The sequence below is a fragment of the Propithecus coquereli genome, unplaced genomic scaffold (genome assembly GCF_000956105.1).
Source record: "Propithecus coquereli isolate 6110/MARCELLA unplaced genomic scaffold, Pcoq_1.0 Scaffold1086, whole genome shotgun sequence".
NCBI lineage: Eukaryota > Metazoa > Chordata > Mammalia > Primates > Indriidae > Propithecus > Propithecus coquereli.
In genome coordinates, this window is record NW_012134814.1 from 12,094 (window position 1) to 25,558 (window position 13,465).

The 13,465-nt window shown below is 38.8% G+C and overlaps 1 pseudogene; it reads left to right on the plus strand.

Annotated features, from left to right (window-relative positions):
- The first annotated feature begins 7,857 nt into the window (after positions 1-7,857).
- LOC105813268 overlaps positions 7,858-13,465 on the plus strand; it is a 37,145-nt pseudogene continuing 31,537 nt past the window's right edge.

Consider the following 13,465-nt stretch of genomic DNA (forward strand, 5'->3'; position numbering starts at 1 on the left):
ATCATGGAAAAGAAAGAGACAAAGTCTCTTTTACTTTATGACTGCATAAAAATGAACACACTTTGACAAGAAAATGTGGTAGATAAATGGGTTAATTACACAGATTCACCAAAAAGTTCCCCTTTTATGGAGGGTAGAGAATATGGGAGAGTGGTTAACTCTGCTCTGATTTCTGGGAGTTGTACTTTAACGCTAAATCCTATGAATGGAACTTGAAAATTCTTGAGAAATGTTTATGTATGATTGTTTACCAAATGATTTCTTTTCATGGAGTAACAGTTAAATGAAATGTTTATTTTCTGACACAGATAGATAATTTTCCTTTTCATGTTGAAGTATGAAATGCAAATGCCTTACAATTTCCTTACCTCCTATAAATATCAACACTGAGTTTGTGGGATTTTGCTGAATTCTTTTTGGTCTTTTTTTTTGAGACAGAGTCTTGCTTTGTCACCCTGGCTACAGTGTAGTGGTGTCATCATAGCTCATTGCAACTTCAAACTCCTGGGATCCAGTGATCTTCCTACCTCAGCCTCCTGAGTAGCTGAGATTACAGGTGTACACCACCATGCCTGACTAATTTTTTCTATTTTTAGTAGAGATGGGGTCTCGCTCTTACTAAGACCAGATCCAAACTCCTGGCCTCAAGTGATCCTCCTGCCTTAGCCTCTCAGAGTGCTAGGATTACAAGCAGGAGCCATCGTGCCTGGCCTGAATTATTCAAACACTGGGTGTTTTCTCACCCAAAACTAAGTGAATAACCTTGGCTGGGAACCAGAGTTTTGAGCCAAGTGACTAAGCTAATGTCAATCTTGATCTTCCAAAAGGTGGTCATTGAAGGCCCATGGAGCCTCCCCTGCAGATATCCCAGCTTGCTCCCATCAGCCAGGAAAGGAGCCCTTTATACTGAGAGAAGCTTCAGAGCCCTGGAAAGCTAGGGATTGATCACAGGCAGATAAAGTTGAGGTTGGGATGGAAGTAGGGGTGAGTGATGAGATCCCCTTTCTGAGGGTGTAATTGCTATTGTCCTAGGGCTCTTTCTAGACATTGTCCACTACAACATATTTGAAATTACAACTTATTGTTCCATAAAATAAAGTTTTAATTACTTAAAGAATTGTTGCAGTAGGGGAAAGCACCAAGTATAAACCTGCAAGCATCATGAGGGTTACGCAGACAAGGGCTTGTTTTCATAGAGAGGAGCAAATGAATTTAGAAAGAAGGTGGGAGGGGAAGGGCAGGATGGAGGGTAGAAAAATAACAGGTTAGAGGCTTTTTTACCCTGAAGTCAACCTGTTCTTAGGAGGGGTACAAAAAGGATTTGCATATTGGCTCAGATCAGTCAATGTTTAGGGACCTGGGGGAAAGGAGAAAAACTTAAGCAAAGTTTGGTCACAAAATATTTTGTTCTGACCACTGAAAAGAAAACTGTTCAGCTAATTTTTTATGAGGCAATAAATGGAAATTTAAAGAATCTGTGTCAGGCTTTGTGATAGGTTAAAAAGGAAGAATAACCTATTTCATAATGGGAAGGATGTTCCTTTGCAGTAAGCTGCTCTTACAGAACACAGGGTGGGTGATTTCTTTAATCACAAGTATTTACCAGGATTACCTGCCCTAACCTTCCCCCACCACTTTCTCTTGCCCTATACATCTCTTCCATTTGGCTTTTTCTGAGTGGTGTACTTTATAGTACACCAAATTGACGAATGTAAGTAATGTGGTTTGCCGAGTTCATCGTCTAGATTTATCAAATTATTAATCTTCAGAGGGGGTCACAGGAGCATCTTATTTATAGGCAGCCGCTCAAAATTAGGCATGGGCCCTGGGGCTTGCCACTGGCATCTGCAGTGAGTGCAGTGTGGCAGGACTGAGCCCTGAACTCATTTCATAGGTCTGTGTGAAATCTGTGTGGTGTCAGAATTGAATTTTGGAGAAACATTTGATTCTGGAAGATTGGCTGGTGTTCATCAGACTGCACACATTTGGTGTTAGAAGTGTCATCGAAAGAAGACATTGCAGGGGCCAGGGCTGGTGGGAGACTTCAGGTTTCTCAGGGCAGGGAGAGTCTGTTTTCCTGCACATAGGCTGTCACACCACATATTGTGCTGTGACTCTACATCTCCTCCTGGGGTCGGAGGAGACTGAGGACACAGGAGGAGTCCTGAGGTCAGATCCCTCTCTGCAACTTGCTGCCACCATGTGATTCCTACCCATTCAAAGAGGGGTGCAGCAGGCTCTGATGTAGCCATGCCCCTCCCAGGCAAGCTTCCTCCTCTGGAATGTAGACCACAGCTCCGTTGCTCTTAGAGTTTCCCACCACGACTCTTCACAAGTTGCGTATAAGAGTCCTGGTTTATCTCCACCTCTAGACCGTAAATCTGCAGCAGAAATCTGGCCCTCCACCAATCCAGGCTTACATCTGGATCACCTGATTGTAATCTCATGCCTGCATGCACATAGGAATGCCAGAGCGTATCCCAGCCTGGGCTGGTAGCTTTAGCACTGACATCCCAACATAAGTGACTGAGGCAAACATACTAATTGATAGAGGTTTATTGGGCCAACATTTAAGGATGTGCTTGGGAAAAACAAAACCACAGACAAATCTGACTTTTTCCAAGGGGGGATTTGGGACCTTCATTATTTAAAGGTGACATGGTACAGAGAAAGTAAAAGGAGGATGGGCGTGGGCAGCCAGGCAAAATTGTTACGATCTTGTGAGGCCCAGAAAATTTACATGTTACCTAAGATAAAATTAATGTTTGAAGAGAAAAAGGGATTGAAGGAAGAATCAATTATGTAGCTGTCCCTGGATAGGTAGAAGAAAGATTGATGTTGTTTCTGTTATGTACTTGGGAAGATAAATTTGTAATCAACATTTTTCGTGTGGAGTTGAACAGACTTTAGTTTTAGGAGCTAGACTGAAAGTGCAGATGGAAAGTTACAACTTATGAGTCCTTACTTACAGAAGGCCAACAAGGAATTTCCTTTAGAATGATCCGTGTGAGCAGTCCATGTATATCCCTGACTCCTTTTACCTCTCCATGATATTCTGGCTGATGCATAATGCTTGTAATAACCATTCATTTGTAAGGAGGTGTTGCATGGCTCAGCCTCCAGGCCTGACCTTGCTTCTGGATAAGGAGCTTGGGGGATGGTCCTGAGATTTTTAGTTTCTTCTACAGCACCAACCAGTCCTTACACCAACTGTACACTGTGTCCCACCATGGGTCCTTGATAGCACTTGTCTGTCTTCTGATTTTTTTTCTTCCCCACAAACCTTCTTTCTTGTGCACATACTGTGACTAAGGCTACTCCTCTGGTGCCTGAATTCAGCACCCTCTGGAATTATAGTCATGAGTTCAAGGCCGTGGCCCTTGACATGGCTGTTGTAAGAGCAAATGCAAATGAAAAATACCAAGTGAATCCTTCAACTTAAAAACATGAGATTATACTCTCTTCTCTTTTCTTAAAGTTTTTAGTTTTGTATGTACTTTTTTCTCTGCCACTTTGACATATATGTAAATTATTTTAAGAGCTAACATGTCTCTTGTAATTTTTTTTAACACACAATTGTCTTTCTTTAAAATCTAGGAACCATTGCTTTCAAATGTAAAAAGTCAAAAAAATCTCCACATATCCCACAGTTTCTTTTAGAGAGTAGGAACCTCCCATTAGCAGGTACCTAGCTCCAAGTTGAAAAGTTGTCTTCTGTCATGAAGATATGAAAGGGTTTTTTTTTCCCCTTTGAATATAGCCAATTAGTAAACACGGATGGCTTTTCCAATTACTGGGTGAATTTAGGGTGAACTACATTTGAAAAATGGTGCTGAGGACTAATTATGTTGTCTTTACGTCTTTGCAATCTCTTACCAGATTGGCTGAGATGTACATGACATTCTGGCTTAATTGTATAATAAAAGTTTTCTTTCTGTTTTACCATTGTGGAGAGTTATTCTGGGCTTGAAAACAATTTTGGTTTTAATTATATTTTCCAAACATTTTTCAGAATTACCAGGCATGGTACAAAAATAAAAAGTGCTCACCAGACTTCACTCGAAAGAGCTCTTTCCTTCTTGGCTTTCCAGTAATAACCCACAATTGTACAACAAAGTGCATGCTGCCTCCAATATCTACATGTAGAATCGTCTCTCTGCTTATTTGCAATCTCCTGTCTAGAGCAGTTTGACCAGATTTCTACAAAACTAATGTTACAAGATAGCAATCATCCCTTCCAGCTGTTTGTCCATGACCCTGGCATTTTCAGACCTGAAATTTATCCAGAGACTGTTGGGCTTGCAAACCCAGCCAGGTAGACACATGTGTGTTTAGTAGGTCTGAGAATCTTAACTCCCTCTCCTCCTCTTTCCCAAATACTCGTGACTATGTAGAGGGCACCAGCTGCTTCCCTGTTCCCCTGAGACCTAAATGTGCAGCTGCAAATTCTGAATTCAGGTCCTCATGATCATCAGGATGTGACAGAGCAGCTTCCATGAGCAGCTTCCAGTTTCCCTTCCTTCTGTAACCCCCAAGAATACAGAGCCAGGTTGATTGCACATACAATCTGCACATAAGGCTGCCCTCCACCTGGGATTCACGAGACGGGGCCAGTCTTGGGACTGAGTTTGTACAGAAAATCTGAGGTGAAACGTTTTCTGCATTGTGAGAAATCAATATAGACTTCATGAAGCCAGCCTTTACTAAATGGGGCCTTTCAAGTTTTCCAGATACTGCCCAGTGAGCTCTTATAGTTGTCTGAAGGGTTCCTGTTGTAAACAGAATCTAGTGGCGAAATCTGTAAGTGTTAACAAGTGCCTCAGCTGTGGGAGGCCAGGGCCACAAAATAGTCAAAGCCATGATCACAAATACAGCTTCCTGTACACTGTTACTGGAGTAGGGTGTTCTCCTTCCTCATAGGTTATGTCACACCTGGATCCAGGATCAGCTGCCCTACCAGGGCATTTCCATTTTCTCTGCTGACCTCCCAGAGTCAGCCTGATTCTCTCCTGCCTGGATCACCATGGGAACATCAGCCCAAGCTCACTGGGGACCCTCTCACCAGCATGTGGGCAGCTTGCAGACATTTGGGGATGTCCTTCCATGCTGGGGTCAGGATGACAGCATGTAATTCTCCTACCATTTCAGAGGAAGAGGAATAAGTCATCCAGGGTTTGTTCCTCCTCGCATAAAAAGAATCTCCCTTGTTGGTGTCCAGATTGGAGTTGCTCCCGTTTCCTGGTACTTCAGTGATAAACAAGGAGGAGGTCTTGAGGCACAAACTGATAGATCAATCAATTCTTTCCATTTCATATGAGCATTAGAGAAACAAGTAAAGCAGGCATGGTTCCTCCTGTCCAGTCTAGAGCAAATGGTTAAATGGTTGAATTCAGCATCATGTAGTCAAGACAAGGAAGGTGTTTGGACTTTTGCCTTATTTGGGCCACTTTCCGTATGTTGTGTGTTCTGATGTCATCCCATGAAGGCCATTTATGAACACAAGAGTTGTTTCTATTTGTCTTTATTGCTTTTACCTTGTTAAGAATAAATATTTAGCTTCTAATATAATTCTAGAAAACCTTAAGTGTTTTGGTTAAACTGCTTATTATTGTATGTTATGAAATGTACAAAGAAGGCTAGGGGTGGTGAGTCACACCTGTAATCCCAGAATCATATGACTTAGTGTGGCCTGGAATAACAAATGGTTTATATGCACAGTAAAGCCTGAGAGGCAATGCTTTGCTAAGTGTTTTGCAGCCCCAGTTCCAATTAGGATCCCATGGCAAGTTTAAAGAAACATCATCACCTGTGCCCTCCCTACACATTCTCTTTGTTTGGGTCAGAGCATCTGTGTGGTTTTAATTAAGTGCCCCACACATGATGCTAAAGTGAGTCTAGGGTCAAGCACAAGGGCCCCCAGATATATTTATGAAAGTTGAGTTCAGCCTTTGTTCCAAGAGGACCTCACAGAGTCTTCTCTGCATGGGTTTGTGGGGTGCAGGGCAGCATAGCCCAGCCCATGTGTCCATTGCTGTAGTGGATATTGCTGCTGTGGTAGAGGAGGGCACCTGTGGGAAGGAAGGGAGAGAAATCACTCATTGGTGTTCATGTAGAAGCTCCATGTTCATGACTCTGTGATGAACACAGGGAAGGGTGGATTTGTTTTGCACTTCAAGGTCCCTCTGCCTGTGGGCGTAGAGGTAGCACATGAAGGGGCTGTGCTGATGCCTTGAGGGCACATTATCAAAATGTAGATGTGATTCATCCAGATACTCTCACCTGAGAAAAAATTCCAGAGAAGGAAGAGGAAGAAATGGCTGGTTCTTATGTACATAAGTCCCAGGTCCAGAACCATGTTCACTTTTCATCCTGAAATGTCATGTGTTTAGAATGAAAACCTTTATTTCTCTTGTGATGTTCTTGCCTAATGAGTTTGTTTCAACTATTCTTTTGTCCTTCTTTCTTATCATGGTCAAGGTGCCCTGAAAAATCTTCCCTGTATAGCAGAGCTTTGTATTCATTCTTTCCATCCAGGCCTCTTATATGGCACGAATACTTCTCAATAAGTTTATGAGCTGAAATATTGACAATGTTTTGTTTGTGGTTGTCAAGCATGGGATCATGTGGATGCCTAAGATTCTTATTTGGGATAGGGTCATGTCCTTGGGTATCAGTGAAGAAGGGGAACATAAAAATGTTTAGGTTCCATGTGGATGCTCCCTCAGCTCAATGAATAACAGGATGAAGTAAATGCACTCTTAAAGGGATGCCATTAATTGCCTAGAATAACTCAGATTTTTAAAAGAGAATAATTAGAGGAGACTTGCTTTCTAGAATGCTAACAAAAGACTTTACATACACTATTAGAGATTATAAAACATGGGAGAAATGTGTAGCTTGAGGTTTGCATGAAATTGATGTTTCTTCATGATTAGATTCAAATTATGATTTACTTTTTTTGGCCACTATGATTACAGCAATGATGTTGTGTCCACCTATCAGGTGAATCAGCACCTGATACCAATTTGGTCTATTATAGTTGTTAATTTTATACACTTAGTTAAGGTGCTCTTTAACAGATTTTTCCACTATAGAGTTAATTATTTTTCTCCATTAATACATACCTTGGAGAGATGTGTGTAAACCATCACATTGAATCTGGAAGTTCCCCTTTGTTCTTAGATTCTCTTTCATATAGCTTGCTTTGGAAAAGGAAGGCTCTCATCTTTATTTACTGGCTGACAAACTGGGATAAACCCAGGCTCTACCCCTTGGTAGGTGTTTGTCAAAATAATCTCATGGGCCAGAAGCATTGGCATCACTCACGAACTTGCTAGAGATTCAGGCTTCACCCCATGTGTTCTGAATCAACATCTGCATTTTAACCAGATCTTCAGTTCATTGTCGTACACGTTAAAATTTGAGAGGTACCTTCTAACCCACCATGACTTTTCCATCAGGGAACTATCTATTCCCAACTTAATCATGTATGATGTAAATAAAGCACTCAAAAATGTCCATGGCTCTTTGGGTGGCCTTACTTTTATATTGCATTATCTAAAAAATATAGTATCTGCACTGTTTTTGTGGATGTTATACTGTCCTCTTTCCACAGATTTAGAGAATACATTAGGAAATACTTTTTTGTTAAAATTATCTTATTAGATAATTCCAGTGACTCGTAAAAGTCAGAAACAGTTGTCTTTACTCTCTCATTTCACCATGAGTGAAATTATGTCTCCCCATGGCTTCTTGGTAAGTATGTGTTTTTTTTTCCAGGGACTGTTTACATTCATGGATGTGGCCATAGAATTCTCTCTGGAGGAGTGGGAATGCCTGGCCCCTGCTCAGCAGAATTTGTATAGGGATGTGATGTTAGAGAACTACACAAACCTGGTCTCCCTAGGTGAGGATAACTTCAATATACCATTCCTGTTTCACACTAATAATTTCATATTTTTTGTAACATATTTTCTGGGAGTTTCTGCTTTACCTGAATGAGTTTCTGATCCTTGTTTCCAAGAAAAAGTTGGGGATTTTTTATATAGAAAAGAAAATATTCAAAGTGTTTTATCTTGACATTAATCTTACATTTTTTTGAGCTGAGAATCTGTATCTTTCACTCTAAATTAGTAGTAATTCCAGAAATGTAATGGCATAAAATATTGTTGCCCATAGCTTGAAATGCAATTTCTACCAGCAATTTATGATTCAGCAGTACTGGGTAGTGGATCTAAGAACCCACAAATTTTAAATGCTTTCTAAGTATTCTAAAGTTTCTGTCAGGAAAGAGTATTTGGGGATTATTTTTGTAGAATTTTTTATATGTTCTCTTTTCTCTACTGAGCACAGTGCTACATTGGTAATTGGAGAATCCCAGTAAGAGTCATGTGAATTTTTTCTAATAAAATAGGTCTTGCTGTCTCTAAACCAGACCTGATCACCTGTCTGGAGCAAAGAAATGAACCTTGGAAGGTGAAGGAATACATTACAGTAGCCAAATACCCAGGTAGGTGGGAGTGAATGAAGCAGATGACACAGGTGAGAGAGGCCCAACATTTAAGAAGGAAGCCGGATCTTAAAATGGGGTTTGGGAGGCTCTGCTGCAATGAAAATGATTTCTAAGAAGCCTGGCTTATTTCTCTTGGTCTCACATAAGGGCATGTCTTTTCTTTGTTTTTAAATTCTCTAAGCACTAATTCCCCCTCAGTGATCTTCCTTGAAGGTTACAGTGAGAACCAAAGTTCTATTCATGGCTTACAAGGGACAGCAGGATCTGAGTCCTCTTCTGTTGCCTTTCAGGGCATGGTAATATCTGTGTATTTTTGAGGAACTCTCTGTGAAACAATTTTTTCATTTTCCTTTTGCATCATATCTGAAATGTGTGAGTGAAATTGTGATATTAGTATTTGGTTCAGGTATCCCAGGGACAACACAAACAGATGTGCTATGTATTCTGATTTATGGTTTCCTGCCCTATGGAGGTTTTAAATGTGATTTTACAGGAAATTCATACTCAGTAATTTATCAGAACTCTCTAAAGATAAGGAATCTGATGTTATTTTAGTTCAAAATTCTGTTTTTGTATGAACTATGATAAATCATTTAAACTCTATATGTCCAAATTCCTCAACTTTAATATAGTTGAAGGTATCTTTCTTCTACATTTCTTAAATATAGTGTGTCTTTGGGAAGCTTAGAACATTGGGGAGCATGTATTAAACTCCCACTTGTTACTTTATTTTTTAATAACTGCCATTTTATAGTTTTATTTGAAGTTTACCAGAACTGTCTCATTCATATACATACACACATACATACATACACGTGTGTGTATGTGTAACATTTTTTTACAAATAAAGTTATATATAATTATTGTGTACAATATAATTATTTGACATTTGTATACAGTGTGAAATGATTGATAAAATCAAGTTCATCAATACACCTATCACCTCATAATCACCTTTTTTTTTTTTTAGTATAGAGAACACTTAAGGTCTACTGTCTTATCAAATTTTAGGATACAAAACATTATTATTAACTATAGTCATGGTGCTATACATTAAGTCTCCAAAATGTATTCATCGTATAACTAAAAGTTTACACCCTCTGAACATCTATTTTCCCCACCACGGGCCCTGGAAACCACATTTGTATTCTCTACTTCAAACTTTTTAGCTTCCCTATATAAGTGAGGGTATGTAGTATTTGTCCTTCTGTGCCTGGCTTATTTCAGTTAGCATAATGTCCTCCAGGACCATCTATGTTGATGAAATGGCTGAATAATATTTTTTGTGGCTAAATAATATTCTACTGTGTCTATATACCATATTTTCTTTATCCATTTAGAATTTTACAAACAGCTTGTTTTCATATCTTGTCAATTGTGAATAATATTACAAAGAACATAGGGTTACAGATATTTCTCAAAGATACTGAATTATTTTTTTTTTTAGAGTCTCACTCTGTTGCCCGTACTAGAGTGCTGTGGCATCAGCCTAGCTCACAGCAACATCAAAGTCCTGCCTCAGGTAATACTCCTGCCTCAGCCTCCTGAGTAGCTGGGACTATAGGCACATACGACCACGTCTGGCTAATTTTTTCTACTTTTAGTTACCTAGCTAATTTTTTCTATTTTTAGTAGAGATGGGGTCTTCCTCTTGCTCAGGTTGTTCTCAAACTCCTGATCTCAAGTGACCCTTCTGCCTTGGCCTCCCAGAGTGCTAGGATTACAGGCATGAGCCACCACACCCAGTCAAAGATACTGATTTTATTTCCTTTGGTTATATACACAGAAGTGGGATTGCTGGATTATATGGCAATTCTAGTTTTTCATTTTTAATAGAACCTCCCTACAGGTTTTCATAATGATTCCACCAATTTACAACTCATCAACAGGGTATACAGGATTTCTTTTTCTTCACATGCTTGTCAAAACTTGTTATCTACTCTTTCTGATATTAGCCATGTTAACATGTATAAAGTGGTATTTTAACATGATTTTGATTTTTAAGCGCCTAATGATTAGTCATGTTCAACATGTTTCTGTATATCTATGGCCATTTATATGTCTTTGTTGGGAAAAGATCTTTTCACTCTTTGTCCTATTTTTCAGTTGGGTTATTATCATCATTACCGTTTTTGTCTCTTATCACACATAATGGTTTGCAAACATTTCCTCCCATCCTTTATGTTTTCTTATTTCATTGTCTTCTTTGCTGTACAAAAGTTTTTTTAGTTTAGTGCAGTTGAATTTATTTATGTTTACTTTTGTTGTCATATGTTTGGTGTTGTATCCAAAAAATTCATTGCCAAGGTCATTATCAAGGAGATTTTCCATATGTTTTCTTTTATGATTGTGAAGGATTCATGCTTTATATAAGTCTATATTTTGAATTAATTTTGGGGCATGGTATACAAGAAATGGTCTAATTTTATTTTTTTTCTTGTGGGTATTTAGGTTTTCTAGCACCAGGTATTGAAGTATTGGTGAGACTATAGTTTCTGCACTGTGTGTTCTTGGCGCCCCTGTCAAAGATGAGTTGACTTTGCACTCATGGATTTTTCCTGGGCTCTCTGTTTCGTTCCATTGGTTTTTCTGTCATTTTTTATGAATGTACGGGTCTGTTTTTATTGCTATAGTTGTGAAATATAGTTTGAAATCAAAAAGTATGAGGCCTCCAGCTTTGTTGTTCTTCTTCTATTATGTTGGCTGCTGACAGTCTATTGTAGTTGCATAAAAATTTTAGGATTTTGTTGTTTATTACTGTGAAAAAATGCCATTGAAATTTTGGTAGTGAGTCCATTGAATCTTTAGATGACATTGGATAATATGACACTTTAACAGTATTTATTCTGCTAATATATAAACCTGTGAAATCTTTACATTTATTTGTATCTTCAGTTTCTTTCATCACCAACTTATATTTTACAGTGTAAATCTCTTTCACCTTTTCAGTAAAACTGATTGCTAAAATGTTTATTATTTTGATGCTACTATAAATGAGATTATTTTCTTTTTTATTGGATAGTTGCTAGTGTATGAGAACACAAGTGACTTTTGTACGTTAATTTAATATTGTCATTTACTTGGTGCATTTTTTAAACAGGTTTTTTTTGTGTTCTTTAGGGTTGTCTATATATAAGATCATGTCATCTATAAATAGTGACTTTTTTTCTTTTCTATATGGTGGCTTTAAAAAAATTTTTTTCCCAATATTTTTGCCTAAGACTTCCAATGTTATGATAAAATAGAAGGATTGAAAGTGGGTACAATATAGCCTTGCATTTGTGTCTGTGCGTTTGAAGGAGCAAATGTGTCATCCAATTTTCATAAACCAATTTCAGCAGGTAAAGATCTTTCCTTTTTGGGTTCACAGCTTGATGGATTATCCTCTGGACTTGCAAAGAATAGGGGTTCTAGCTGCCTTACAAGGCTGCCTCTAGGTCAGCTTTGATGCTTCCCTTTAGTGGGTCTGTTACTAGGGGCTTGGGCAGTTGTCAATTCTGTCTTGTTCTTGGGCAGACTGGGTTGCCCTCGGGACTTTGATCTGTAGGGCAGGAAGTTGCAGTTGGGTCTGCATGTGGTGGGCAGGATGTCAAGTATATGTATGAGTGTGGCTCCCACTGAATGTGTGAGAGGTTTTCCCCGGGGCAGTGTGTTGGTCCCTAGATGTGCAGGACTGGCCATGGATTGTGGCTGAGAGACTGGAACTGAGTTAGAGACCACAGTGAGTTCCAAGGTCTGTAGGCCTGCCTCCATGGACACAAATGGACATTTCCCTGCAGGCTTCTGGATAGGGAGGATGATCCCTAGACCATGGCTGGGAGAAGCTAAAGATGCTTATAGAGTCACTTCAGAATTCTCAGTGGTACCAAGTGGAGTGAGCCATTTCTTGGTCTGTATCCAAGAGCAGAAGTTGTCAAGTTTACCACCTGAATGAGGGCCTGCCTTCTCAAAATGACCCTCTTTGGTCTTGGGCTTTACTATTGTTTCACAACCTCCTTCCTGGATCTCAAAGCTTTTATAAAAGCACTTAGATTTTGAGATGGGGGTCTCATAATATCACCCAGTCTGGTCTGAAACTGCTAGACTGAAGTGATCCTATTACCTCAGCCTCTGAGTAGCTGGAATGACATGTTTCAGCTATCATGCCTGGCTTTTGTAAAGTCACTTTTGTCCAAGGATGGCTGCCAAATTTTCGTTGCTGTGGGGAGATAGAAAAGTAGGAGACTTCCTATTCCACCATGTTGTTAATTGCACTTTCTCTATACAGTCTTTCTATTTTGTTCTATATCAAATTTTATGTCTAAACATTTCTTGTTTTACAATTACATATTACTGCATTTCTTTTTTGAGGTATGTCCCCTGACATCAGTTTATTATGTTTTGCTTTACCCCTATACATTATAACTTTGGTTGAAATTGCAACTTCCTATAGATACTTTGTCAATGTGTGGTTTAATTAAAATACAAATCAGCCATATGTCAATAACAAATTATATACATTTTTTGCCTATACATTTATATATTTGGGAACACTGATTTTATAATGTGTGTGTGTGTGTAATATTTTAATACACAAAATATATCTCAAAATCTAAGTGCCTTTATAAGAGCTTTGGGATCTAGGATCCCAAATATAAAAATATTTTATATATATAAATCATAGGTTTCCAGTGAATGAACCCTTGTATTACTATTTAATGTCCTTCTTTGTCTCTTGTGACAGTTTGGTTAAAGTAGTATGTTTTATGAAATAGGACAGCTTGTGACTCAAAACATATTTTGTCTAATATAATTGTGACCTCTCCTGCTTTCATTTGCTTAACCATTGCATGGAATGTCTTTTTCCATCCTGCCAGTTTCAGTCTATCTTTTTCATTAGATCTAAAGTGAGTCTCTTATAAAGAGACTATAGTTGGATCTTGCTTTTTTAATTTCCTTAAACCACTTTACTAA